Source organism: Lissotriton helveticus, chromosome 5_1 (genome assembly GCF_964261635.1).
Source record: "Lissotriton helveticus chromosome 5_1, aLisHel1.1, whole genome shotgun sequence".
Lineage (NCBI taxonomy): Eukaryota > Metazoa > Chordata > Amphibia > Caudata > Salamandridae > Lissotriton > Lissotriton helveticus.
Genome location: NC_136065.1, coordinates 1,647,729,187 through 1,647,756,479, shown reverse-complemented (window position 1 = coordinate 1,647,756,479; position 27,293 = coordinate 1,647,729,187). Strand labels below are relative to the sequence as shown.

The window sequence follows — 27,293 nt, the reverse complement described above, 5'->3', positions numbered from 1 at the left end:
CTCTTGGAATAGCGTCCCTTCCTGGATACCAATGCGCATGCGCGGCCTCCCGCGCATGCGCATTGGTATCCAGGACAACGCTATTCCAAGAGGGAGCCCCGGACGAGCCCCGGACACGGTAAGTGCTTTAAAATTGTTTTATTAAGGGTAGTTGCTTAAATAATGTATGTAGGGGAGAGCGGGAGGGAGGTGCGTAGTGGGGCTACGCGGAGTGCGGGAGTGGGCGTAGCTTCTCGCCCACTCCGCGTAGCTCCGCGGAGCCCCACTACGCCCACTACGACCAGGGTTAGTTAGAAGGCCAGGAGTGAGGGAAAGGCAATCCTCTGGACACTTCATGAAAGATCTAATTTCAATTAAGCACAAAACACTTCCCTTAATTTGACATAATTGCCAAAATGGAATAGTCAGTTGGGCCCTTTTAGTGGATTATGGCTGTGTCTTGAAAGAGAGTGTAATTGTACTACGAGACATGCCCACCTTCAAAAGAGTGTCTGATGGCGTTCCGACGAAGGTGGGATTTGAACCCACGCGTGCAGAGCACAATGGATTAGCAGTCCATCGCCTTAACCACTCGGCCACCTCGTCTGCCTTAGGTGACTATGTTTCATTTTTTAGGAAATTCTTACGATGTGCTAATTACAAATAATCATAAGTTTCTCCTAGACTGTGTCAGAACTGGCAAATATATGTGGTGTTCAATAGACAGAGCACATGATATAGCAGAATTATCAAATCTGTTCCATTAGGACTGTAGTTTTTAATAGTCATGATAACATGCTAGCATGTGAGTCGATCTTGCACAGTGAATAAGGGAGCAGTGCCAGTATCTACTTGGTCAGCTCTAGATGGCTCAACTGGGGAGGTATGAGAACAGTGAGCTCCAGTGGCGCAATCGGTTAGCGCGCGGTACTTATACAGCAGTACTTGCATTGAGGCATGCCGAGGTTGTGAGTTCGAGCCATACCTGGAGCAGCTTACTGGTTTTTCATAAACCATTTCACTAAAACTAAAGATTAAACTCAGGGGAAAGACGGCCCTTGCTAGAGAGTTTTTACTTCTTTTCAGGATCTGCGTGTCCGACTCTTCCAGGTGCAAATATCACAATCCTATTCGATGCTCCTTATAAACATTCCATGATGTGCCGTCTTGCATAGCATGCAAACACCACATCAGTGCATTTAAAAATACATTTGTAGAATAATAAATATGATGAAAACATTGTTGTCACGGGATAACCATATACTGAGGAGCTGCAAACAGTGCTGTATCAGCTACTTACAGTAAAATTTAACTGAAAGACATATCAAAAGAAGAGCGTCATCATATTAATGTTTCTAGTCAACATAAGAGTTGCACCATAGCAGCTTATGGTGCTTTCTGCTCAGATTGTGCCTCCAATCCCACATTGATTTTTTTTATTCTTTGCAGTTTAAAAAAACAATTCATGCTCAAAGTTAACTTTTTAAAACCATTCAACCTAATATATTTATTTCTCTAACTTGTGAATGTGGTCCATGTTCTCTTTTCCTCATCCCCATCACGATACTCCTTTTCCCGAAATCAGGTTCACTTCTTTATCCAGCCCACCCATCCAAGGTCACCAAATCTATGAAGCGATTCTGCTTTTTCTCACATTCTCTCTATGTACAAGATACCTTGTATCATTTGAATGGACAGCAGGAGAGTCGGATATTTATGGTTAGTGGGGGTGGGGTTTTGAAGATTAACCTCATTTGACTAAGAGCCGGGGCATCTGGGAGGAAAAGTATTTTAAGGGGGATGAAGTTCACATCTCCTTGGTGAAATTTCTAGATCCTTATTTCATCCTTTCTGTGGATGCAGACTCAGTCGGAACAGAGGTCATAGTCCTCGCTCTGACTTTCAAAGGAACTTCAAATATGCATGGCTTATTTGGCTTTGCCCGGCAGGGCTTGCCCGGCGGGGTGAGAATGGCGTTTGTCAGGCGATCGGAAGGGGTGAGGCGATAGTTTATGGTTCAATGGTTTTCATGAAGTCTTCTTGATACGATGAAAGCAGGAAAGGGAAGCTTGTCAATAAGCAAACTTAAGACAAGGTGTGACTCCTAGAAAGAATGACTTGGAAACAACATACAGAAACTCACATATAAAAAGGCCCTGATGAGGCTTGAACTCATGACCCCTGGTTTACAAGACCAGTGCTCTGCCACTGAGCTACAAGGCCAGCCTGCCTGCAGTATGTAAATCGCTTCATGTATTCTTACTGCGGTATGAAGATATCTATGATTTTGAGACTCTGTATGGAAATGCAGTTGCATTTGAATGTCTACATGCGTGCACAAATTGAAGAGCATGCTTAAGACACTTTTCTTGGAAGTAGGAAAAACTCCATTTTGATTTGAGAACATAAGAGTATTCACATTTATGACCATACTGATAGCTCTAGTTAGTATGTCCACAATCAGTGACAGATAGAGAACTCACTTATTAGAAGTGATCTGTCTCTGTGGGGCAGACATATGTCAACAGTCATACACTTGAGATGGCTGAAACTTTAGGAGTAAGAGCTGCTTTCTTATCAGTCTATCTATCCAAACTGGTTAGAAGTAACCCTGGGCGTCCGAATCGGCTACGCCCACGGAGTAGGCGTAGTGTTGCCTTCTACGCATTTTGCGTAGACAGCGTAGCCGGCAACACTACGCCCAATCCGTGTGCGTAGCCTATTCGGCCGCCACCCGCCTCCCTCCCGCCCTCCCCTACATACATTATTTAAGCAACTAACCTTAATAAAACAATTTTTAAAGCACTTACCATGTCCGGGGCTCTTCCGGGGCTCCCTCTTGGAATAGCGTCCCTTCCTGGATACCAATGCGCTTGCGCGGCCTCCCGCGCATGCGCATTGGTATCCAGGACAACGCTATTCCAAGAGGGAGCCCCGGACGAGCCCCGGACACGGTAAGTGCTTTAAAATTGTTTTATTAAGGGTAGTTGCTTAAATAATGTATGTAGGGGAGAGCGGGAGGGAGGTGCGTAGTGGGGCTACGCGGAGTGCGGGAGTGGGCGTAGCTTCTCGCCCACTCCGCATAGCTCCGCGTAGCTCCGCGTAGCTCCGCGTAGCTCCGCGGAGCCCCACTACGCCCACTACGACCAGGGTTAGTTAGAAGGCCAGGAGTGAGGGAAAGGCAATCCTCTGGACACTTCATGAAAGATCTAATTTCAATTAAGCACAAAACACTTCCCTTAATTTGACATAATTGCCAAAATGGAATAGTCAGTTGGGCCCTTCTAGTGGATTATGGCTGTGTCTTGAAAGAGAGTGTAATTGTACTACGAGACATGCCCACCTTCAAAAGAGTGTCTGATGGCGTTCCGACGAAGGTGGGATTCGAACCCACGCGTGCAGAGCACAATGGATTAGCAGTCCATCGCATTAACCACTCGGCCACCTCGTCTGCCTTAGGTGACTATGTTTCATTTTTTAGGAAATTCTTACGATGTGCTAATTACAAATAATCATAAGTTTCTCCTAGACTGTGTCAGAACTGGCAAATATATGTGGTGTTCAATAGACAGAGCACATGATATAGCAGAATTATCAAATCTGTTCCATTAGGACTGTAGTTTTTAATAGTCATGATAACATGCTAGCATGTGAGTCGATCTTGCACAGTGAATAAGGGAGCAGTGCCAGTATCTACTTGGTCAGCTCTAGATGGCTCAACTGGGGAGGTATGAGAACAGTGAGCCCCAGAGGTGCAATCGGTTAGCGCGCGGTACTTATACAGCAGTACTTGCATTGAGGCATGCCGAGGTTGTGAGTTCGAGCCTCACCTGGAGCAGCTTACTGGTTTTTCATAAACCATTTCACTAAAAGTAAAGATTAAACTCAGGGAGAAGACGGCCCTTGCTAGAGAGTTTTTACTTCTTTTCAGGATCTGCGTGTCCGACTCTTCCAGGTGCAAATATCACAATCCTATTCGATGCTCCTTATAAACATTCCATGATGTGCCGTCTTGCATAGCATGCAAACACCACATCAGTGCATTTAAAAATACATTTGTAGAATAATAAATATGATGAAAACATTGTTGTCACGGGATAACCATATACTGAGGAGCTGCAAACAGTGCTGTATCAGCCACTTACAATAAAATTTAACTGAAAGACATATAAAAAGAAGAGCGTCATCATATTAATGTTTCTAGTCAACATAAGAGTTGCACCATAGCAGCTTATGGTGCTTTCTGCTCAGATTGTGCCTCCAATCCCACATTGATTTTTTTTATTCTTTGCAGTTTAAAAAAACAATTCATGCTCAAAGTTAACTTTTTAAAACCATTCAACCTAATATATTTATTTCTCTAACTTGTGAATGTGGTCCATGTTCTCTTTTCCTCATCCCCATCACGATACTCCTTTTCCCGAAATCAGGTTCACTTCTTTATCCAGCCCACCCATCCAAGGTCACCAAATCTATGAAGCGATTCTGCTTTTTCTCACATTCTCTCTATGTACAAGATACCTTGTATCATTTGAATGGACAGCAGGAGAGTCGGATATTTATGGTTAGTGGGGGTGGGGTTTTGAAGATTAACCTCATTTGACTAAGAGCCGGGGCATCTGGGAGGAAAAGTATTTTAAGGGGGATGAAGTTCACATCTCCTTGGTGAAATTTCTAGATCCTTATTTCATCCTTTCTGTGGATGCAGACTCAGTCGGAACAGAGGTCATAGTCCTCGCTCTGACTTTCAAAGGAACTTCAAATATGCATGGCTTATTTGGCTTTGCCCGGCAGGACTTGCCCGGCGGGGTGAGAATGGCGTTTGTCAGGCGTTCATCAGGCGATCGGAAGGGGTGAGGCGATAGTTTATGGTTCAATGGTTTTCATGAAGACTTCTTGATACGATGAAAGCAGGAAAGGGAAGCTTGTCAATAAGCAAACTTAAGACAAGGTGTGACTCCTAGAAAGAATGACTTGGAAACAACATACAGAAACTCACATATAAAAAGGCTCTGATGAGGCTTGAACTCATGACCCCTGGTTTACAAGACCAGTGCTCTGCCACTGAGCTACAAGGCCAGCCTGCCTGCAGTATGTAAATCGCTTCATGTATTCTTACTGCGGTATGAAGATATCTGTGATTTTGAGACTCTGTATGGAAATGCAGTTGCATTTGAATGTCTACATGCGTGCACAAATTGAAGAGCATGCTTAAGACACTTTTCTTGGAAGTAGGAAAAACTCCATTTTGATTTGAGAACATAAGAGTATTCACATTTATGACCATACTGATAGCTCTAGTTAGTATGTCCACAATCAGTGACAGATAGAGAACTCACTTATTAGAAGTGATCTGTCTCTGTGGGGCAGACATATGTCAACAGTCATACACTTGAGATGGCTGAAACTTTAGGAGTAAGAGCTGCTTTCTTATCAGTCTATCTATCCAAACTGGTTAGAAGTAACCCTGGGCGTCCGAATCGGCTACGCCCACGGAGTAGGCGTAGTGTTGCCTTCTACGCATTTTGCGTAGACAGCGTAGCCGGCAACACTACGCCCACTCCGTGTGCGTAGCCGATTCGGCCGCCACCCGCCTCCCTCCCGCCCTCCCCTACATACATTATTTAAGCAACTAACCTTAATAAAACAATTTTTAAAGCACTTACCATGTCCGGGGCTCTTCCGGGGCTCCCTCTTGGAATAGCGTCCCTTCCTGGATACCAATGCGCATGCGCGAACTCCCGCGCATGCGCATTGGTATCCAGGACGACGCTATTCCAAGAGGGAGCCCCGGACGAGCCCCGGACACGGTAAGTGCTTTAAAATTGTTTTATTAAGGGTAGTTGCTTAAATAATGTATGTAGGGGAGAGCGGGAGGGAGGTGCGTAGTGGGGCTACGCGGAGTGCGGGAGTGGGCGTAGCTTCTCGCCCACTCCGTGTAGCTCCGCGGAGCCCCACTACGCCCACTACGACCAGGGTTAGTTAGAAGGCCAGGAGTGAGGGAAAGGCAATCCTCTGGACACTTCATGAAAGATCTAATTTCAATTAAGCACAAAACACTTCCCTTAATTTGACATAATTGCCAAAATGGAATAGTCAGTTGGGCCCTTCTAGTGGATTATGGCTGTGTCTTGAAAGAGAGTGTAATTGTACTACGAGACATGCCCACCTTCAAAAGAGTGTCTGATGGCGTTCCGACGAAGGTGGGATTCGAACCCACGCGTGCAGAGCACAATGGATTAGCAGTCCATCGCCTTAACCACTCGGCCACCTCGTCTGCCTTAGGTGACTATGTTTCATTTTTTAGGAAATTCTTACGATGTGCAAATTACAAATAATCATAAGTTTCTCCTAGACTGTGTCAGAACTGGCAAATATATGTGGTGTTCAATAGACAGAGCACATGATATAGCAGAATTATCAAATCTGTTCCATTAGGACTGTAGTTTTTAATAGTCATGATAACATGCTAGCATGTGAGTCGATCTTGCACAGTGAATAAGGGAGCAGTGCCAGTATCTACTTGGTCAGCTCTAGATGGCTCAACTGGGGAGGTATGAGAACAGTGAGCTCCAGTGGCGCAATAGGTTAGCGCGCGGTACTTATACAGCAGTATTTGCATTGAGGCATGCCAAGGTTGTGAGTTCGAGCCTCACCTGGAGCAGCTTACTGGTTTTTCATAAACCATTTCACTAAAAGTAAAGATTAAACTCAGGGGATAGACGGCCCTTGCTAGAGAGTTTTTACTTCTTTTCAGGATCTGCGTGTCCGACTCTTCCAGGTGCAAATATCACAATCCTATTCGATGCTCCTTATAAACATTCCATGATGTGCCGTCTTGCATAGCATGCAAACACCACATCAGTGCATTTAAAAATACATTTGTAGAATAATAAATATGATGAAAACATTGTTGTCACGGGATAACCATATACTGAGGAGCTGCAAACAGTGCTGTATCAGCTACTTACAGTAAAATTTAACTGAAAGACATATCAAAAGAAGAGCATCATCATATTAATGTTTCTAGTCAACATAAGAGTTGCACCATAGCAGCTTATGGTGCTTTCTGCTCAGATTGTGCCTCCAATCCCACATTGATTTTTTTTATTCTTTGCAGTTTAAAAAAACAATTCATGCTCAAAGTTAACTTTTTAAAACCATTCAACCTAATATATTTATTTCTCTAACTTGTGAATGTGGTCCATGTTCTCTTTTCCTCATCCCCATCACGATACTCCTTTTCCCGAAATCAGGTTCACTTCTTTATCCAGCCCACCCATCCAAGGTCACCAAATCTATGAAGCGATTCTGCTTTTTCTCACATTCTCTCTATGTACAAGATACCTTGTATCATTTGAATGGACAGCAGGAGAGTCGGATATTTATGGTTAGTGGGGGTGGGGTTTTGAAGATTAACCTCATTTGACTAAGAGCCGGGGCATCTGGGAGGAAAAGTATTTTAAGGGGGATGAAGTTCACATCTCCTTGGTGAAATTTCTAGATCCTTATTTCATCCTTTCTGTGGATGCAGACTCAGTCGGAACAGAGGTCATAGTCCTCGCTCTGACTTTCAAAGGAACTTCAAATATGCATGGCTTATTTGGCTTTGCCCGGCAGGGCTTGCCCGGCGGGGTGAGAATGGCATTTGTCAGGCGTTCGTCAGGCGATCGGAAGGGGTGAGGCGATAGTTTATGGTTCAATGGTTTTCATGAAGTCTTCTTGATACGATGAAAGCAGGAAAGGGAAGCTTGTCAATAAGCAAACTTAAGACAAGGTGTGACTCCTAGAAAGAATGACTTGGAAACAACATACAGAAACTCACATATAAAAAGGCCCTGATGAGGCTTGAACTCATTACCCCTGGTTTACAAGACCAGTGCTCTGCCACTGAGCTACAAGGCCAGCCTGCCTGCAGTATGTAAATCGCTTCATGTATTCTTACTGCGGTATGAAGATATCTATGATTTTGAGACTCTGTATGGAAATGCAGTTGCATTTGAATGTCTACATGCGTGCACAAATTGAAGAGCATGCTTAAGACACTTTTCTTGGAAGTAGGAAAAACTCCATTTTGATTTGAGAACATAAGAGTATTCACATTTATGACCATACTGATAGCTCTAGTAAGTATGTCCACAATCAGTGACAGATAGAGAACTCACTTATTAGAAGTGATCTGTCTCTGTGGGGCAGACATATGTCAACAGTCATACACTTGAGATGGCTGAAACTTTAGGAGTAAGAGCTGCTTTCTTATCAGTCTATCTATCCAAACTGGTTAGAAGTAACCCTGGGCGTCCGAATCGGCTACGCCCACGGAGTAGGCGTAGTGTTGCCTTCTACGCATTTTGCGTAGACAGCGTAGCCGGCAACACTACGCCCACTCCGTGTGCGTAGCCGATTCGGCCGCCACCCGCCTCCCTCCCGCCCTCCCCTACATACATTATTTAAGCAACTAACCTTAATAAAACAATTTTTAAAGCACTTACCATGTCCGGGGCTCTTCCGGGGCTCCCTCTTGGAATAGCGTCCCTTCCTGGATACCAATGCGCATGCGCGGCCTCCCGCGCATGCGCATTGGTATCCAGGACGACGCTATTCCAAGAGGGAGCCCCGGACGAGCCCCGGACACGGTAAGTGCTTTAAAATTGTTTTATTAAGGGTAGTTGCTTAAATAATGTATGTAGGGGAGAGCGGGAGGGAGGTGCGTAGTGGGGCTACGCGGAGTGCGGGAGTGGGCGTAGCTTCTCGCCCACTCCGCGTAGCTCCGCGGAGCCCCACTACGCCCACTACGACCAGGGTTAGTTAGAAGGCCAGGAGTGAGGGAAAGGCAATCCTCTGGACACTTCATGAAAGATCTAATTTCAATTAAGCACAAAACACTTCCCTTAATTTGACATAATTGCCAAAATGGAATAGTCAGTTGGGCCCTTCTAGTGGATTATGGCTGTGTCTTGAAAGAGAGTGTAATTGTACTACGAGACATGCCCACCTTCAAAAGAGTGTCTGATGGCGTTCCGACAAAGGTGGGATTCGAACCCACGCGTGCAGAGCACAATGGATTAGCAGTCCATCGCCTTAACCACTCGGCCACCTCGTCTGCCTTAGGTGACTATGTTTCATTTTTTAGGAAATTCTTACGATGTGCTAATTACAAATAATCATAAGTTTCTCCTAGACTGTGTCAGAACTGGCAAATATATGTGGTGTTCAATAGACAGAGCACATGATATAGCAGAATTATCAAATCTGTTCCATTAGGACTGTAGTTTTTAATAGTCATGATAACATGCTAGCATGTGAGTCGATCTTGCACAGTGAATAAGGGAGCAGTGCCAGTATCTACTTGGTCAGCTCTAGATGGCTCAACTGGGGAGGCATGAGAACAGTGAGCTCCAGTGGCGCAATCGGTTAGCGCGCGGTACTTATACAGCAGTACTTGCATTGAGGCATGCCGAGGTTGTGAGTTCGAGCCTCACCTGGAGCAGCTTACTGGTTTTTCATAAACCATTTCACTAAAACTAAAGATTAAACTCAGAGGAAAGACGGCCCTTGCTAGAGAGTTTTTACTTCTTTTCAGGATCTGCGTGTCCGACTCTTCCAGGTGCAAATATCACAATCCTATTCGATGCTCCTTATAAACATTCCATGATGTGCCGTCTTGCATAGCATGCAAACACCACATCAGTGCATTTAAAAATACATTTGTAGAATAATAAATATGATGAAAACATTGTTGTCACGGGATAACCATATACTGAGGAGCTGCAAACAGTGCTGTATCAGCTACTTACAGTAAAATTTAACTGAAAGACATATCAAAAGAAGAGCATCATCATATTAATGTTTCTAGTCAACATAAGAGTTGCACCATAGCAGCTTACGGTGCTTTCTGCTCAGATTGTGCCTCCAATCCCACATTGATTTTTTTTATTCTTTGCAGTTTAAAAAAACAATTCATGCTCAAAGTTAACTTTTTAAAACCATTCAACCTAATATATTTATTTCTCTAACTTGTGAATGTGGTCCATGTTCTCTTTTCCTCATCCCCATCACGATACTCCTTTTCCCGAAATCAGGTTCACTTCTTTATCCAGCCCACCCATCCAAGGTCACCAAATCTATGAAGCGATTCTGCTTTTTCTCACATTCTCTCTATGTACAAGATACCTTGTATCATTTGAATGGACAGCAGGAGAGTCGGATATTTATGGTTAGTGGGGGTGGGGTTTTGAAGATTAACCTCATTTGACTAAGAGCCGGGGCATCTGGGAGGAAAAGTATTTTAAGGGGGATGAAGTTCACATCTCCTTGGTGAAATTTCTAGATCCTTATTTCATCCTTTCTGTGGATGCAGACTCAGTCGGAACAGAGGTCATAGTCCTCGCTCTGACTTTCAAAGGAACTTCAAATATGCATGGCTTATTTGGCTTTGCCCGGCAGGGCTTGCCCGGCGGGGTGAGAATGGCGTTTGTCAGGCGTTCGTCAGGCGATCGGAAGGGGTGAGGCGATAGTTTATGGTTCAATGGTTTTCATGAAGTCTTCTTGATACGATGAAAGCAGGAAAGGGAAGCTTGTCAATAAGCAAACTTAAGACAAGGTGTGACTCCTAGAAAGAATGACTTGGAAACAACATACAGAAACTCACATATAAAAAGGCCCTGATGAGGCTTGAACTCATGACCCCTGGTTTACAAGACCAGTGCTCTGCCACTGAGCTACAAGGCCAGCCTGCCTGCAGTATGTAAATCGCTTCATGTATTCTTACTGCGGTATGAAGATATCTATGATTTTGAGACTCTGTATGGAAATGCAGTTGCATTTGAATGTCTACATGCGTGCACAAATTGAAGAGCATGCTTAAGACACTTTTCTTGGAAGTAGGAAAAACTCCATTTTGATTTGAGAACATAAGAGTATTCACATTTATGACCATACTGATAGCTCTAGTTAGTATGTCCACAATCAGTAACAGATAGAGAACTCACTTATTAGAAGTGATCTGTCTCTGTGGGGCAGACATATGTCAACAGTCATACACTTGAGATGGCTGAAACTTTAGGAGTAAGAGCTGCTTTCTTATCAGTCTATCTATCCAAACTGGTTAGAAGTAACCCTGGGCGTCCGAATCGGCTACGCCCACGGAGTAGGAGTAGTGTTGCCTTCTACGCATTTTGCGTAGACAGCGTAGCCGGCAACACTACGCCCACTCCGTGTGCGTAGCCGATTCGGCCGCCACCCGCCTCCCTCCCGCCCTCCCCTACATACATTATTTAAGCAACTAACCTTAATAAAACAATTTTTAAAGCACTTACCATGTCCGGGGCTCTTCCGGGGCTCCCTCTTGGAATAGCGTCCCTTCCTGGATACCAATGCGCATGCGCGGCCTCCCGCGCATGCGCATTGGTATCCAGGACGACGCTTTTCCAAGAGGGAGCCCCGGACGAGCCCCGGACACGGTAAGTGCTTTAAAATTGTTTTATTAAGGGTAGTTGCTTAAATAATGTATGTAGGGGAGAGCGGGAGGGAGGTGCGTAGTGGGGCTACGCGGAGTGCGGGAGTGGGCGTAGCTTCTCGCCCACTCCGCGTAGCTCCGCGGAGTCCCACTACGCCCACTACGACCAGGGTTAGTTAGAAGGCCAAGAGTGAGGGAAAGGCAATCCTCTGGACACTTCATGAAAGATCTAATTTCAATTAAGCACAAAACACTTCCCTTAATTTGACATAATTGCCAAAATGGAATAGTCAGTTGGGCCCTTCTAGTGGATTATGGCTGTGTCTTGAAAGAGAGTGTAATTGTACTACGAGACATGCCCACCTTCAAAAGAGTGTCTGATGGCGTTCCGACGAAGGTTGGATTTGAACCCATGTGTGCAGAGCACAATGGATTAGCAGTCCATCGCCTTAACCACTCGGCCACCTCGTCTGCCTTAGGTGACTATGTTTCATTTTTTAGGAAATTCTTACGATGTGCTAATTACAAATAATCATAAGTTTCTCCTAGACTGTGTCAGAACTGGCAAATATATGTGGTGTTCAATAGACAGAGCACATGATATAGCAGAATTATCAAATCTGTTCCATTAGGACTGTAGTTTTTAATAGTCATGATAACATGCTAGCATGTGAGTCGATCTTGCACAGTGAATAAGGGAGCAGTGCCAGTATCTACTTGGTCAGCTCTAGATGGCTCAACTGGGGAGGTATGAGAACAGTGAGCTCCAGTGGCGCAATCGGTTAGTGCGCACGCGGTGCTTATACAGCAGTACTTGCATTGAGGCGTGCCGAGGTTGTGAGTTTGAGCCTCACCTGGAGCAGCTTACTGGTTTTTCATAAACCATTTCACTAAAACTAAAGATTAAACTCAGGGGAAAAACGGCCCTTGCTAGAGAGTTTTTACTTCTTTTCAGGATCTGCGTGTCCGACTCTTCCAGGTGCAAATATCACAATCCTATTCGATGCTCCTTATAAACATTCCATGATGTGCCGTCTTGCATAGCATGCAATCACCACATCAGTGCATTTAAAAATACATTTGTAGAATAATAAATATGATGAAAACAATTGTTGTCACGGGATAACCATATACTGAGGAGCTGCAAACAGTGCTGTATCAGCTACTTACAGTAAAATTTAACTGAAAGACATATCAAAAGAAGAGCGTCATCATATTAATGTTTCTAGTCAACATAAGAGTTGCACCATAGCAGCTTATGGTGCTTTCTGCTCAGATTGTGCCTCCAATCCCACATTGATTTTTTTTATTCTTTGCAGTTTAAAAAAACAATTCATGCTCAAAGTTAACTTTTTAAAACCATTCAACCTAATATATTTATTTCTCTAACTTGTGAATGTGGTCCATGTTCTCTTTTCCTCATCCCCATCACGATACTCCTTTTCCCGAAATCAGGTTCACTTCTTTATCCAGCCCACCCATCCAAGGTCACCAAATCTATGAAGCGATTCTGCTTTTTCTCACATTCTCTCTATGTACAAGATACCTTGTATCATTTGAATGGACAGCAGGAGAGTCGGATATTTATGGTTAGTGGGGGTGGGGTTTTGAAGATTAACCTCATTTGACTAAGAGCCGGGGCATCTGGGAGGAAAAGTATTTTAAGGGGGATGAAGTTCACATCTCCTTGGTGAAATTTCTAGATCCTTATTTCATCCTTTCTGTGGATGCAGACTCAGTCGGAACAGAGGTCATAGTCCTCGCTCTGACTTTCAAAGGAACTTCAAATATGCATGGCTTATTTGGCTTTGCCCGGCAGGGCTTGCCCGGCGGGGTGAGAATGGCGTTTGTCAGGCGTTCGTCAGGCGATCGGAAGGGGTGAGGCGATAGTTTATGGTTCAATGGTTTTCATGAAGTCTTCTTGATACGATGAAAGCAGGAAAGGGAAGCTTGTCAATAAGCAAACTTAAGACAAGGTGTGACTCCTAGAAAGAATGACTTGGAAACAACATACAGAAACTCACATATAAAAAGGCCCTGATGAGGCTTGAACTCATGACCCCTGGTTTACAAGACCAGTGCTCTGCCACTGAGCTACAAGGCCAGCCTGCCTGCAGTATGTAAATCGCTTCATGTATTCTTACTGCGGTATGAAGATATCTATGATTTTGAGACTCTGTATGGAAATGCAGTTGCATTTGAATGTCTACATGCGTGCACAAATTGAAGAGCATGCTTAAGACACTTTTCTTGGAAGTAGGAAAAACTCCATTTTGATTTGAGAACATAAGAGTATTCACATTTATGACCATACTGATAGCTCTAGTTAGTATGTCCACAATCAGTGACAGATAGAGAACTCACTTATTAGAAGTGATCTGTCTCTGTGGGGCAGACATATGTCAACAGTCATACACTTGAGATGGCTGAAACTTTAGGAGTAAGAGCTGCTTTCTTATCAGTCTATCTATCCAAACTGGTTAGAAGTAACCCTGGGCGTCAGAATCGGCTACGCCCACGGAGTAGGCGTAGTGTTGCCTTCTACGCATTTTGCGTAGACAGCGTAGCCGGCAACACTACGCCCACTCCGTGTGCGTAGCCGATTCGGCCGCCACCCGCCTCCCTCCCGCCCTCCCCTACATACATTATTTAAGCAACTAACCTTAATAAAACAATTTTTAAAGCACTTACCATGTCCGGGGCTCTTCCGGGGCTCCCTCTTGGAATAGCGTCCCTTCCTGGATACCAATGCGCATGCGCGGCCTCCCGCGCATGCGCATTGGTATCCAGGACGACGCTATTCCAAGAGGGAGCCCCGGACGAGCCCCGGACACGGTAAGTGCTTTAAAATTGTTTTATTAAGGGTAGTTGCTTAAATAATGTATGTAGGGGAGAGCGGGAGGGAGGTGCGTAGTGGGGCTACGCGGAGTGCGGGAGTGGGCATAGCTTCTCGCCCACTCCGCGTAGCTCCGCGGAGCCCCACTACGCCCACTACGACCAGGGTTAGTTAGAAGGCCAGGAGTGAGGGAAAGGCAATCCTCTGGACACTTCATGAAAGATCTAATTTCAATTAAGCACAAAACACTTCCCTTAATTTGACATAATTGCCAAAATGGAATAGTCAGTTGGGCCCTTCTAGTGGATTATGGCTGTGTCTTGAAAGAGAGTGTAATTGTACTACGAGACATGCCCACCTTCAAAAGAGTGTCTGATGGCGTTCCGACGAAGGTGGGATTCGAACCCACGCGTGCAGAGCACAATGGATTAGCAGTCCATCGCCTTAACCACTCGGCCACCTCGTCTGCCTTAGGTGACTATGTTTCATTTTTTAGGAAATTCTTACGATGTGCTAATTACAAATAATCATAAGTTTCTCCTAGACTGTGTCAGAACTGGCAAATATATGTGGTGTTCAATAGACAGAGCACATGATATAGCAGAATTATCAAATCTGTTCCATTAGGACTGTAGTTTTTAATAGTCATGATAACATGCTAGCATGTGAGTCGATCTTGCACAGTGAATAAGGGAGCAGTGCCAGTATCTACTTGGTCAGCTCTAGATGGCTCAACTGGGGAGGTATGAGAACAGTGAGCTCCAGTGGCGCAATCGGTTAGCGCGCGGTACTTATACAGCAGTACTTGCATTGAGGCATGCCGAGGTTGTGAGTTCGAGCCTCACCTGGAGCAGATTACTGGTTTTTCATAAACCATTTCACTAAAAGTAAAGATTAAACTCAGGGGAAAGACGGCCCTTGCTAGAGAGTTTTTTCTTCTTTTCAGGATCTGCGTGTCCGACTCTTCCAGGTGCAAATATCACAATCCTATTCGATGCTCCTTATAAACATTCCATGATGTGCCGTCTTGCATAGCATGCAAACACCACATCAGTGCATTTAAAAATACATTTGTAGAATAATAAATATGATGAAAACATTGTTGTCACGGGATAACCATATACTGAGGAGCTGCAAACAGTGCTGTATCAGCTACTTACAGTAAAATTTAACTGAAAGACATATCAAAAGAAGAGCGTCATCATATTAATGTTTCTAGTCAACATAAGAGTTGCACCATAGCAGCTTATGGTGCTTTCTGCTCAGATTGTGCCTCCAATCCCACATTGATTTTTTTTATTCTTTGCAGTTTAAAAAAACAATTCATGCTCAAAGTTAACTTTTTAAAACCATTCAACCTAATATATTTATTTCTCTAACTTGTGAATGTGGTCCATGTTCTCTTTTCCTCATCCCCATCACGATACTCCTTTTCCCGAAATCAGGTTCACTTCTTTATCCAGCCCACCCATCCAAGGTCACCAAATCTATGAAGCGATTCTGCTTTTTCTCACATTCTCTCTATGTACAAGATACCTTGTATCATTTGAATGGACAGCAGGAGAGTCGGATATTTATGGTTAGTGGGGGTGGGGTTTTGAAGATTAACCTCATTTGACTAAGAGCCGGGGCATCTGAGAGGAAAAGTATTTTAAGGGGGATGAAGTTCACATCTCCTTGGTGAAACTTCTAGATCCTTATTTCATCCTTTCTGTGGATGCAGACTCAGTCGGAACAGAGGTCATAGTCCTCGCTCTGACTTTCAAAGGAACTTCAAATATGCATGGCTTATTTGGCTTTGCCCGGCAGGGCTTGCCCGGCGGGGTGAGAATGGCGTTTGTCAGGCGATCGGAAGGGGTGAGGCGATAGTTTATGGTTCAATGGTTTTCATGAAGTCTTCTTGATACGATGAAAGCAGGAAAGGGAAGCTTGTCAATAAGCAAACTTAAGACAAGGTGTGACTCCTAGAAAGAATGACTTGGAAACAACATACAGAAACTCACATATAAAAAGGCCCTGATGAGGCTTGAACTCATGACCCCTGGTTTACAAGACCAGTGCTCTGCCACTGAGCTACAAGGCCAGCCTGCCTGCAGTATGTAAATCGCTTCATGTATTCTTACTGCGGTATGAAGATATCTATGATTTTGAGACTCTGTATGGAAATGCAGTTGCATTTGAATGTCTACATGCGTGCACAAATTGAAGAGCATGCTTAAGACACTTTTCTTGGAAGTAGGAAAAACTCCATTTTGATTTGAGAACATAAGAGTATTCACATTTATGACCATACTGATAGCTCTAGTTAGTATGTCCACAATCAGTGACAGATAGAGAACTCACTTATTAGAAGTGATCTGTCTCTGTGGGGCAGACATATGTCAACAGTCATACACTTGAGATGGCTGAAACTTTAGGAGTAAGAGCTGCTTTCTTATCAGTCTATCTATCCAAACTGGTTAGAAGTAACCCTGGGCGTCCGAATCGGCTACGCCCACGGAGTAGGCGTAGTGTTGCCTTCTACGCATTTTGCGTAGACAGCGTAGCCGGCAACACTACGCCCACTCCGTGTGCGTAGCCGATTCGGCCGCCACCCGCCTCCCTCCCGCCCTCCCCTACATACATTATTTAAGCAACTAACCTTAATAAAACAATTTTTAAAGCACTTACCATGTCCGGGGCTCTTCCGGGGCTCCCTCTTGGAATAGCGTCCCTTCCTGGATACCAATGCGCATGCGCGGCCTCCCGCGCATGCGCATTGGTATCCAGGACGACGCTATTCCAAGAGGGAGCCCCGGACGAGCCCCGGACACGGTAAGTGCTTTAAAATTGTTTTATTAAGGGTAGTTGCTTAAATAATGTATGTAGGGGAGAGCGGGAGGGAGGTGCGTAGTGGGGCTACGCGGAGTGCGGGAGTGGGCGTAGCTTCTCTAGTTAGAAGGCCAGGAGTGAGGGAAAGGCAATCCTCTGGACACTTCATGAAAGATCTAATTTCAATTAAGCACAAAACACTTCCCTTAATTTGACATAATTGCCAAAATGGAATAGTCAGTTGGGCCCTTCTAGTGGATTGTGGCTGTGTCTTGAAAGAGAGTGTAATTGTACTACGAGACATGCCCACCTTCAAAAGAGTGTCTGAGGGCGTTCCGACGAAGGTGGGATTCGAACCCACGCGTGCAGAGCACAATGGATTAGCAGTCCATCGCCTTAACCACTCGGCCACCTCGTCTGCCTTAGGTGACTATGTTTCATTTTTTAGGAAATTCTTACGATGTGCTAATTACAAATAATCATAAGTTTCTCCTAGACTGTGTCAGAACTGGCAAATATATGTGGTGTTCAATAGACAGAGCACATGATATAGCAGAATTATCAAATCTGTTCCATTAGGACTGTAGTTTTTAATAGTCATGATAACATGCTAGCATGTGAGTTTATCTTGCACAGTGAATAAGGGAGCAGTGCCAGTATCTACTTGGTCAGCTCTAGATGGCTCAACTGGGGAGGTATGAGAACAGTGAGCTCCAGTGGCGCAATCGGTTAGCGCGCGGTACTTTATACAGCAGTACTTGCATTGAGGCATGCCGAGGTTGTGAGTTCGAGCCTCACCTGGAGCAGCTTACTGGTTTTTCATAAACCATTTCACTAAAACTAAAGATTAAACTCAGGGGAAAGACGGCCGTTGCTAGAGAGTTTTTACTTCTTTTCAGGATCTGCGTGTCCGACTCTTCCAGGTGCAAATATCACAATCCTATTCGATGCTCCTTATAAACATTCCATGATGTGCCGTCTTGCATAGCATGCAAACACCACATCAGTGCATTTAAAAATACATTTGTAGAATAATAAATATGATGAAAACATTGTTGTCACGGGATAACCATATACTGAGGAGCTGCAAACAGTGCTGTATCAGCTACTTACAGTAAAATTTAACTGAAAGACATATCAAAAGAAGAGCGTCATCATATTAATGTTTCTAGTCAACATAAGAGTTGCACCATAGCAGCTTATGGTGCTTTCTGCTCAGATTGTACCTCCAATCCCACATTGATTTTTTTTATTCTTTGCAGTTTAAAAAAACAATTCATGCTCAAAGTTAACTTTTTAAAACCATTCAACCTAATATATTTATTTCTCTAACTTGTGAATGTGGTCCATGTTCTCTTTTCCTCATCCCCATCACGATACTCCTTTTCCCGAAATCAGGTTCACTTCTTTATCCAGCCCACCCATCCAAGGTCACCAAATCTATGAAGCGATTCTGCTTTTTCTCACATTCTCTCTATGTACAAGATACCTTGTATCATTTGAATGGACAGCAGGAGAGTCGGATATTTATGGTTAGTGGGGGTGGGGTTTTGAAGATTAACCTCATTTGACTAAGAGCCGGGGCATCTGGGAGGAAAAGTATTTTAAGGGGGATGAAGTTCACATCTCCTTGGTGAAATTTCTAGATCCTTATTTCATCCTTTCTGTGGATGCAGACTCAGTCGGAACAGAGGTCATAGTCCTCGCTCTGACTTTCAAAGGAACTTCAAATATGCATGGCTTATTTGGCTTTGCCCGGCAGGGCTTGCCCGGCGGGGTGAGAATGGCGTTTGTCAGGCGTTCGTCAGGCGATCGGAAGGGGTGAGGCGATAATTTATGGTTCAATGGTTTTCATGAAGTCTTCTTGATACGATGAAAGCAGGAAAGGGAAGCTTGTCAATAAGCAAACTTAAGACAAGGTGTGACTCCTAGAAAGAATGACTTGGAAACAACATACAGAAACTCACATATAAAAAGGCCCTGATGAGGCTTGAACTCATGACCCCTGGTTTACAAGACCAGTGCTCTGCCACTGAGCTACAAGGCCAGCCTGCCTGCAGTATGTAAATCGCTTCATGTATTCTTACTGCGGTATGAAGATATCTATGATTTTGAGACTCTGTATGGAAATGCAGTTGCATTTGAATGTCTACATGCGTGCACAAATTGAAGAGCATGCTTAAGACACTTTTCTTGGAAGTAGGAAAAACTCCATTTTGATTTGAGAACATAAGAGTATTCACATTTATGACCATACTGATAGCTCTAGTTAGTATGTCCACAATCAGTGACAGATAGAGAACTCACTTATTAGAAGTGATCTGTCTCTGTGGGGCAGACATATGTCAACAGTCATACACTTGAGATGGCTGAAACTTTAGGAGTAAGAGCTGCTTTCTTATCAGTCTATCTATCCAAACTGGTTAGAAGTAACCCTGGGCGTCCGAATCGGCTACGCCCACGGAGTAGGCGTAGTGTTGCCTTCTACGCATTTTGCGTAGACAGCGTAGCCGGCAACACTACGCCCACTCCGTGTGCGTAGCCGATTCGGCCGCCACCCGCCTCCCTCCCGCCCTCCCCTACATACATTATTTAAGCAACTAACCTTAATAAAACAATTTTTAAAGCACTTACCATGTCCGGGGCTCTTCCGGGGCTCCCTCTTGGAATAGCGTCCCTTCCTGGATACCAATGCGCATGCGCGGCCTCCCGCGCATGCGCATTGGTATCCAGGACAACGCTATTCCAAGAGGGAGCCCCGGACGAGCCCCGGACACGGTAAGTGCTTTAAAATTGTTTTATTAAGGGTAGTTGCTTAAATAATGTATGTAGGGGAGAGCGGGAGGGAGGTGCGTAGTGGGGCTACGCGGAGTGCGGGAGTGGGCGTAGCTTCTCGCCCACTCCGCGTAGCTCCGCGGAGCCCCACTACGCCCACTACGACCAGGGTTAGTTAGAAGGCCAGGAGTGAGGGAAAGGCAATCCTCTGGACACTTCATGAAAGATCTAATTTCAATTAAGCACAAAACACTTCCCTTAATTTGACATAATTGCCAAAATGGAATAGTCAGTTGGGCCCTTCTAGTGGATTATGGCTGTGTCTTGAAAGAGAGTGTAATTGTACTACGAGACATGCCCACCTTCAAAAGAGTGTCTGATGGCGTTCCGACGAAGGTGGGATTCGAACCCACGCGTGCAGAGCACAATGGATTAGCAGTCCATCGCCTTAACCACTCGGCCACCTCGTCTGCCTTAGGTGACTATGTTTCATTTTTTAGGAAATTCTTACGATCTGCTAATTACAAATAATCATAAGTTTCTCCTAGACTGTGTCAGAACTGGCAAATATATGTGGTGTTCAATAGACAGAGCACATGATATAGCAGAATTATCAAATCTGTTCCATTAGGACTGTAGTTTTTAACCACTTGGGAGCTAGTAAACAAACCTCCCCAGTGCTGCGCTGTCCATTATCCGGTGCTGAACTGGACGTCCAGCGGTCGCACGCAGCACTGGGGAGGTAGTGCCCGTGACGACCGTTGGCCGACGGCAGCACTTAAGGGGTTAATAGTCATGATAACATGCTAGCATGTGAGTCGATCTTGCACAGTGAATAAGGGAGCAATGCCAGTATCTACTTGGTCAGCTCTAGATGGCTCAACTGGGGAGGTATGAGAACAGTGAGCTCCAGTGGCGCAATCGGTTAGCGCGCGGTACTTATACAGCAGTACTTGCATTGAGGCATGACGAGGTTGTGAGTTCGAGCCTCACCTGGAGCAGCTTACTGGTTTTTCATAAACCATTTCACTAAAACTAAAGATTAAACTCAGGGGAAAGACGGCCCTTGCTAGAGAGTTTTTACTTCTTTTCAGGATCTGCGTGTCCGACTCTTCCAGGTGCAAATATCACAATCCTATTCGATGCTCCTTATAAACATTCCATGATGTGCCGTCTTGCATAGCATGCAAACACCACATCAGTGCATTTAAAAATACATTTGTAGAATAATAAATATGATGAAAACATTGTTGTCACGGGATAACCATATACTGAGGAGCTGCAAACAGTGCTGTATCAGCTACTTACAGTAAAATTTAACTGAAAGACATATCAAAAGAAGAGCGTCATCATATTAATGTTTCTAGTCAACATAAGAGTTGCACCATAGCAGCTTATGGTGCTTTCTGCTCAGATTGTGCCTCCAATCCCACATTGATTTTTTTTATTCTTTGCAGTTTAAAAAAACAATTCATGCTCAAAGTTAACTTTTTAAAACCATTCAACCTAATATATTTATTTCTCTAACTTGTGAATGTGGTCCATGTTCTCTTTTCCTCATCCCCATCACGATACTCCTTTTCCCGAAATCAGGTTCACTTCTTTATCCAGCCCACCCATCCAAGGTCACCAAATCTATGAAGCGATTCTGCTTTTTCTCACATTCTCTCTATGTACAAGATACCTTGTATCATTTGAATGGACAGCAGGAGAGTCGGATATTTATGGTTAGTGGGGGTGGGGTTTTGAAGATTAACCTCATTTGACTAAGAGCCGGGGCATCTGGGAGGAAAAGTATTTTAAGGGGGATGAAGTTCACATCTCCTTGGTGAAATTTCTAGATCCTTATTTCATCCTTTCTGTGGATGCAGACTCAGTCGGAACAGAGGTCATAGTCCTCGCTCTGACTTTCAAAGGAACTTCAAATATGCATGGCTTATTTGGCTTTGCCCGGCAGGGCTTGCCCGGCGGGGTGAGAATGGCGTTTGTCAGGCGTTCGTCAGGCGATCGGAAGGGGTGAGGCCATAGTTTATGGTTCAATGGTTTTCATGAAGTCTTCTTGATACGATGAAAGCAGGAAAGGGAAGCTTGTCAATAAGCAAACTTAAGACAAGGTGTGACTCCTAGAAAGAATGACTTGGAAACAACATACAGAAACTCACATATAAAAAGGCCCTGATGAGGCTTGAACTCATGACCCTGGTTTACAAGACCAGTGCTCTGCCACTGAGCTACAAGGCCAGCCTGCCTGCAGTATGTAAATCGCTTCATGTATTCTTACTGCGGTATGAAGATATCTATGATTTTGAGACTCTGTATGGAAATGCAGTTGCATTTGAATGTCTACATGCGTGCACAAATTGAAGAGCATGCTTAAGACACTTTTCTTGGAAGTAGGAAAAACTCCATTTTGATTTGAGAACATAAGAGTATTCACATTTATGACCATACTGATAGCTCTAGTTAGTATGTCCACAATCAGTGACAGATAGAGAACTCACTTATTAGAAGTGATCTGTCTCTGTGGGGCAGACATATGTCAACAGTCATACACTTGAGATGGCTGAAACTTTAGGAGTAAGAGCTGCTTTCTTATCAGTCTATCTATCCAAACTGGTTAGAAGTAACCCTGGGCGTCCGAATCGGCTACGCCCACGGAGTAGGCGTAGTGTTGCCTTCTACGCATTTTGCGTAGACAGCGTAGCCGGCAACACTACGCCCACTCCGTGTGCGTAGCCGATTCGGCCGCCACCCGCCTCCCTCCCGCCCTCCCCTACATACATTATTTAAGCAACTAACCTTAATAAAACAATTTTTAAAGCACTTACCATGTCCGGGGCTCTTCCGGGGCTCCCTCTTGGAATAGCGTCCCTTCCTGGATACCAATGCGCATGCGCGGCCTCCCGCGCATGCGCATTGGTATCCAGGACGACGCTATTCCAAGAGGGAGCCCCGGACGAGCCCCGGACACGGTAAGTGCTTTAAAATTGTTTTATTAAGGGTAGTTGCTTAAATAATGTATGTAGGGGAGAGCGGGAGGGAGGTGCGTAGTGGGGCTACGCGGAGTGCGGGAGTGGGCGTAGCTTCTCGCCCACTCCGCGTAGCTCCGCGGAGCCCCACTACGCCCACTACGACCAGGGTTAGTTAGAAGGCCAGGAGTGAGGGAAAGGCAATCCTCTGGACACTTCATGAAAGATCTAATTTCAATTAAGCACAAAACACTTCCCTTAATTTGACATAATTGCCAAAATGGAATAGTCAGTTGGGCCCTTCTAGTGGATTGTGGCTGTGTCTTGAAAGAGAGTGTAATTGTACTACGAGACATGCCCACCTTCAAAAGAGTGTCTGAGGGCGTTCCGACGAAGGTGGGATTCGAACCCACGCGTGCAGAGCACAATGGATTAGCAGTCCATCGCCTTAACCACTCGGCCACCTCGTCTGCCTTAGGTGACTATGTTTCATTTTTTAGGAAATTCTTACGATGTGCTAATTACAAATAATCATAAGTTTCTCCTAGACTGTGTCAGAACTGGCAAATATATGTGGTGTTCAATAGACAGAGCACATGATATAGCAGAATTATCAAATCTGTTCCATTAGGACTGTAGTTTTTAATAGTCATGATAACATGCTAGCATGTGAGTCTATCTTGCACAGTGAATAAGGGAGCAGTGCCAGTATCTACTTGGTCAGCTCTAGATGGCTCAACTGGGGAGGTATGAGAACAGTGAGCTCCAGTGGCGCAATCGGTTAGCGTGCGCTACTTTATACAGCAGTACTTGCATTGAGGCATGCCGAGGTTGTGAGTTCGAGCCTCACCTGGAGCAGCTTACTGGTTTTTCATAAACCATTTCACTAAAACTAAAGATTAAACTCAGGGGAAAGACGGCCCTTGCTAGAGAGTTTTTACTTCTTTTCAGGATCTGCGTGTCCGACTCTTCCAGGTGCAAATATCACAATCCTATTCGATGCTCCTTATAAACATTCCATGATGTGCCGTCTTGCATAGCATGCAAACACCACATCAGTGCATTTAAAAATACATTTGTAGAATAATAAATATGATGAAAACATTGTTGTCACGGGATAACCATATACTGAGGAGCTGCAAACAGTGCTGTATCAGCTACTTACAGTAAAATTTAACTGAAAGACATATCAAAAGAAGAGCGTCATCATATTAATGTTTCTAGTCAACATAAGAGTTGCACCATAGCAGCTTATGGTGCTTTCTGCTCAGATTGTACCTCCAATCCCACATTGATTTTTTTTATTCTTTGCAGTTTAAAAAAACAATTCATGCTCAAAGTTAACTTTTTAAAACCATTCAACCTAATATATTTATTTCTCTAACTTGTGAATGTGGTCCATGTTCTCTTTTCCTCATCCCCATCACGATACTCCTTTTCCCGAAATCAGGTTCACTTCTTTATCCAGCCCACCCATCCAAGGTCACCAAATCTATGAAGCGATTCTGCTTTTTCTCACATTCTCTCTATGTACAAGATACCTTGTATCATTTGAATGGACAGCAGGAGAGTCGGATATTTATGGTTAGTGGGGGTGGGGTTTTGAAGATTAACCTCATTTGACTAAGAGCCGGGGCATCTGGGAGGAAAAGTATTTTAAGGGGGATGAAGTTCACATCTCCTTGGTGAAATTTCTAGATCCTTATTTCATCCTTTCTGTGGATGCAGACTCAGTCGGAACAGAGGTCATAGTCCTCGCTCTGACTTTCAAAGGAACTTCAAATATGCATGGCTTATTTGGCTTTGCCCGGCAGGGCTTGCCCGGCGGGGTGAGAATGGCGTTTGTCAGGCGTTCGTCAGGCGATCGGAAGGGGTGAGGCGATAATTTATGGTTCAATGGTTTTCATGAAGTCTTCTTGATACGATGAAAGCAGGAAAGGGAAGCTTGTCAATAAGCAAACTTAAGACAAGGTGTGACTCCTAGAAAGAATGACTTGGAAACAACATACAGAAACTCACATATAAAAAGGCCCTGATGAGGCTTGAACTCATGACCCCTGGTTTACAAGACCAGTGCTCTGCCACTGAGCTACAAGGCCAGCCTGCCTGCAGTATGTAAATCGCTTCATGTATTCTTACTGCGGTATGAAGATATCTATGATTTTGAGACTCTGTATGGAAATGCAGTTGCATTTGAATGTCTACATGCGTGCACAAATTGAAGAGCATGCTTAAGACACTTTTCTTGGAAGTAGGAAAAACTCCATTTTGATTTGAGAACATAAGAGTATTCACATTTATGACCATACTGATAGCTCTAGTTAGTATGTCCACAATCAGTGACAGATAGAGAACTCACTTATTAGAAGTGATCTGTCTCTGTGGGGCAGACATATGTCAACAGTCATACACTTGAGATGGCTGAAACTTTAGGAGTAAGAGCTGCTTTCTTATCAGTCTATCTATCCAAACTGGTTAGAAGTAACCCTGGGCGTCCGAATCGGCTACGCCCACGGAGTAGGCGTAGTGTTGCCTTCTACGCATTTTGCGTAGACAGCGTAGCCGGCAACACTACGCCCACTCCGTGTGCGTAGCCGATTCGGCCGCCACCCGCCTCCCTCCCGCCCTCCCCTACATACATTATTTAAGCAACTAACCTTAATAAAACAATTTTTAAAGCACTTACCATGTCCGGGGCTCTTCCGGGGCTCCCTCTTGGAATAGCGTCCCTTCCTGGATACCAATGCGCATGCGCGGCCTCCCGCGCATGCGCAGTGGTATCCAGGACGACGCTATTCCAAGAGGGAGCCCCGGACGAGCCCCGGACACGGTAAGTGCTTTAAAATTGTTTTATTAAGGGTAGTTGCTTAAATAATGTATGTAGGGGAGAGCGGGAGGGAGGTGCGTAGTGGGGCTACGCGGAGTGCGGGAGTGGGCGTAGCTTCTCGCCCACTCCGCGTAGCTCCGCGGAGCCCCACTACGCCCACTACGACCAGGGTTAGTTAGAAGGCCAGGAGTGAGGGAAAGGCAATCCTCTGGACACTTCATGAAAGATCTAATTTCAATTAAGCACAAAACACTTCCCTTAATTTGACATAATTGCCAAAATGGAATAGTCAGTTGGGCCCTTCTAGTGGATTATGGCTGTGTCTTGAAAGAGAGTGTAATTGTACTACGAGACATGCCCACCTTCAAAAGAGTGTCTGATGGCGTTCCGACGAAGGTGGGATTCGAACCCACGCGTGCAGAGCACAATGGATTAGCAGTCCATCGCCTTAACCACTCGGCCACCTCGTCTGCCTTAGGTGACTATGTTTCATGTTTTTAGGAAATTCTTACGATGTGCTAATTACAAATAATCATAAGTTTCTCCTAGACTGTGTCAGAACTGGCAAATATATGTGGTGTTCAATAGACAGAGCACATGATATAGCAGAATTATCAAATCTGTTCCATTAGGACTGTAGTTTTTAATAGTCATGATAACATGCTAGCATGTGAGTCGATCTTGCACAGTGAATAAGGGAGCAATGCCAGTATCTACTTGGTCAGCTCTAGATGGCTCAACTGGGGAGGTATGAGAACAGTGAGCTCCAGTGGCGCAATCGGTTAGCGCGCGGTACTTATACAGCAGTACTTGCATTGAGGCATGCCGAGGTTGTGAGTTCGAGCCTCACCTGGAGCAGCTTACTGGTTTTTCATAAACCATTTCACTAAAACTAAAGATTAAACTCAGGGGAAAGACGGCCCTTGCTAGAGAGTTTTTACTTCTTTTCAGGATCTGCGTGTCCGACTCTTCCAGGTGCAAATATCACAATCCTATTCGATGCTCCTTATAAACATTCCATGATGTGCCGTCTTGCATAGCATGCAAACACCACATCAGTGCATTTAAAAATACATTTGTAGAATAATAAATATGATGAAAACATTGTTGTCACGGGATAACCATATACTGAGGAGCTGCAAACAGTGCTGTATCAGCTACTTACAGTAAAATTTAACTGAAAGACATATCAAAAGAAGAGCGTCATCATATTAATGTTTCTAGTCAACATAAGAGTTGCACCATAGCAGCTTATGGTGCTTTCTGCTCAGATTGTGCCTCCAATCCCACATTGATTTTTTTTATTCTTTGCAGTTTAAAAAAACAATTCATGCTCAAAGTTAACTTTTTAAAACCATTCAACCTAATATATTTATTTCTCTAACTTGTGAATGTGGTCCATGTTCTCTTTTCCTCATCCCCATCACGATACTCCTTTTCCCGAAATCAGGTTCACTTCTTTATCCAGCCCACCCATCCAAGGTCACCAAATCTATGAAGCGATTCTGCTTTTTCTCACATTCTCTCTATGTACAAGATACCTTGTATCATTTGAATGGACAGCAGGAGAGTCGGATATTTATGGTTAGTGGGGGTGGGGTTTTGAAGATTAACCTCATTTGACTAAGAGCCGGGGCA

General features: G+C 44.4%; 25 non-coding genes across 25 annotated transcripts; 6 read left to right on the top strand and 19 right to left on the bottom strand.

Moving 5' to 3' along the window:
* Window positions 1-503: 503 nt before the first annotated feature.
* TRNAS-GCU (transfer RNA serine (anticodon GCU)) lies at window positions 504-585 on the bottom strand. Its single transcript has one exon. It is a non-coding gene; the product is annotated as a tRNA-Ser (tRNA).
* Window positions 586-877: 292 nt separating this feature from the next.
* Window positions 878-972, top strand: TRNAI-UAU (transfer RNA isoleucine (anticodon UAU)). Its single transcript has 2 exons — window positions 878-915; window positions 937-972. It is a non-coding gene; the product is annotated as a tRNA-Ile (tRNA).
* A 1,158-nt stretch (window positions 973-2,130) lies between these two features.
* On the bottom strand, window positions 2,131-2,202 carry TRNAT-UGU (transfer RNA threonine (anticodon UGU)). Its single transcript has one exon. It is a non-coding gene; the product is annotated as a tRNA-Thr (tRNA).
* Window positions 2,203-3,348: 1,146 nt separating this feature from the next.
* TRNAS-GCU (transfer RNA serine (anticodon GCU)) lies at window positions 3,349-3,430 on the bottom strand. Its single transcript has one exon. It is a non-coding gene; the product is annotated as a tRNA-Ser (tRNA).
* A 1,556-nt stretch (window positions 3,431-4,986) lies between these two features.
* Window positions 4,987-5,058, bottom strand: TRNAT-UGU (transfer RNA threonine (anticodon UGU)). Its single transcript has one exon. It is a non-coding gene; the product is annotated as a tRNA-Thr (tRNA).
* A 1,116-nt stretch (window positions 5,059-6,174) lies between these two features.
* On the bottom strand, window positions 6,175-6,256 carry TRNAS-GCU (transfer RNA serine (anticodon GCU)). The gene has a single exon. It is a non-coding gene; the product is annotated as a tRNA-Ser (tRNA).
* A 292-nt stretch (window positions 6,257-6,548) lies between these two features.
* TRNAI-UAU (transfer RNA isoleucine (anticodon UAU)) lies at window positions 6,549-6,643 on the top strand. The gene is made up of 2 exons: window positions 6,549-6,586; window positions 6,608-6,643. It is a non-coding gene; the product is annotated as a tRNA-Ile (tRNA).
* A 1,169-nt stretch (window positions 6,644-7,812) lies between these two features.
* Window positions 7,813-7,884, bottom strand: TRNAT-UGU (transfer RNA threonine (anticodon UGU)). Its single transcript has one exon. It is a non-coding gene; the product is annotated as a tRNA-Thr (tRNA).
* Window positions 7,885-9,000: 1,116 nt separating this feature from the next.
* On the bottom strand, window positions 9,001-9,082 carry TRNAS-GCU (transfer RNA serine (anticodon GCU)). The gene has a single exon. It is a non-coding gene; the product is annotated as a tRNA-Ser (tRNA).
* Window positions 9,083-9,374: 292 nt separating this feature from the next.
* TRNAI-UAU (transfer RNA isoleucine (anticodon UAU)) lies at window positions 9,375-9,469 on the top strand. The gene is made up of 2 exons: window positions 9,375-9,412; window positions 9,434-9,469. It is a non-coding gene; the product is annotated as a tRNA-Ile (tRNA).
* A 1,169-nt stretch (window positions 9,470-10,638) lies between these two features.
* Window positions 10,639-10,710, bottom strand: TRNAT-UGU (transfer RNA threonine (anticodon UGU)). The gene has a single exon. It is a non-coding gene; the product is annotated as a tRNA-Thr (tRNA).
* Window positions 10,711-11,826: 1,116 nt separating this feature from the next.
* On the bottom strand, window positions 11,827-11,908 carry TRNAS-GCU (transfer RNA serine (anticodon GCU)). Its single transcript has one exon. It is a non-coding gene; the product is annotated as a tRNA-Ser (tRNA).
* Window positions 11,909-13,469: 1,561 nt separating this feature from the next.
* TRNAT-UGU (transfer RNA threonine (anticodon UGU)) lies at window positions 13,470-13,541 on the bottom strand. The gene has a single exon. It is a non-coding gene; the product is annotated as a tRNA-Thr (tRNA).
* A 1,116-nt stretch (window positions 13,542-14,657) lies between these two features.
* On the bottom strand, window positions 14,658-14,739 carry TRNAS-GCU (transfer RNA serine (anticodon GCU)). Its single transcript has one exon. It is a non-coding gene; the product is annotated as a tRNA-Ser (tRNA).
* Window positions 14,740-15,031: 292 nt separating this feature from the next.
* Window positions 15,032-15,126, top strand: TRNAI-UAU (transfer RNA isoleucine (anticodon UAU)). The gene is made up of 2 exons: window positions 15,032-15,069; window positions 15,091-15,126. It is a non-coding gene; the product is annotated as a tRNA-Ile (tRNA).
* Window positions 15,127-16,284: 1,158 nt separating this feature from the next.
* TRNAT-UGU (transfer RNA threonine (anticodon UGU)) lies at window positions 16,285-16,356 on the bottom strand. Its single transcript has one exon. It is a non-coding gene; the product is annotated as a tRNA-Thr (tRNA).
* Window positions 16,357-17,420: 1,064 nt separating this feature from the next.
* Window positions 17,421-17,502, bottom strand: TRNAS-GCU (transfer RNA serine (anticodon GCU)). The gene has a single exon. It is a non-coding gene; the product is annotated as a tRNA-Ser (tRNA).
* Window positions 17,503-19,059: 1,557 nt separating this feature from the next.
* TRNAT-UGU (transfer RNA threonine (anticodon UGU)) lies at window positions 19,060-19,131 on the bottom strand. Its single transcript has one exon. It is a non-coding gene; the product is annotated as a tRNA-Thr (tRNA).
* Window positions 19,132-20,247: 1,116 nt separating this feature from the next.
* TRNAS-GCU (transfer RNA serine (anticodon GCU)) lies at window positions 20,248-20,329 on the bottom strand. The gene has a single exon. It is a non-coding gene; the product is annotated as a tRNA-Ser (tRNA).
* Window positions 20,330-20,765: 436 nt separating this feature from the next.
* On the top strand, window positions 20,766-20,860 carry TRNAI-UAU (transfer RNA isoleucine (anticodon UAU)). The gene is made up of 2 exons: window positions 20,766-20,803; window positions 20,825-20,860. It is a non-coding gene; the product is annotated as a tRNA-Ile (tRNA).
* Window positions 20,861-22,029: 1,169 nt separating this feature from the next.
* On the bottom strand, window positions 22,030-22,100 carry TRNAT-UGU (transfer RNA threonine (anticodon UGU)). Its single transcript has one exon. It is a non-coding gene; the product is annotated as a tRNA-Thr (tRNA).
* Window positions 22,101-23,216: 1,116 nt separating this feature from the next.
* TRNAS-GCU (transfer RNA serine (anticodon GCU)) lies at window positions 23,217-23,298 on the bottom strand. The gene has a single exon. It is a non-coding gene; the product is annotated as a tRNA-Ser (tRNA).
* Window positions 23,299-24,855: 1,557 nt separating this feature from the next.
* On the bottom strand, window positions 24,856-24,927 carry TRNAT-UGU (transfer RNA threonine (anticodon UGU)). Its single transcript has one exon. It is a non-coding gene; the product is annotated as a tRNA-Thr (tRNA).
* Window positions 24,928-26,043: 1,116 nt separating this feature from the next.
* On the bottom strand, window positions 26,044-26,125 carry TRNAS-GCU (transfer RNA serine (anticodon GCU)). The gene has a single exon. It is a non-coding gene; the product is annotated as a tRNA-Ser (tRNA).
* A 293-nt stretch (window positions 26,126-26,418) lies between these two features.
* On the top strand, window positions 26,419-26,513 carry TRNAI-UAU (transfer RNA isoleucine (anticodon UAU)). Its single transcript has 2 exons — window positions 26,419-26,456; window positions 26,478-26,513. It is a non-coding gene; the product is annotated as a tRNA-Ile (tRNA).
* Window positions 26,514-27,293: the final 780 nt, after the last annotated feature.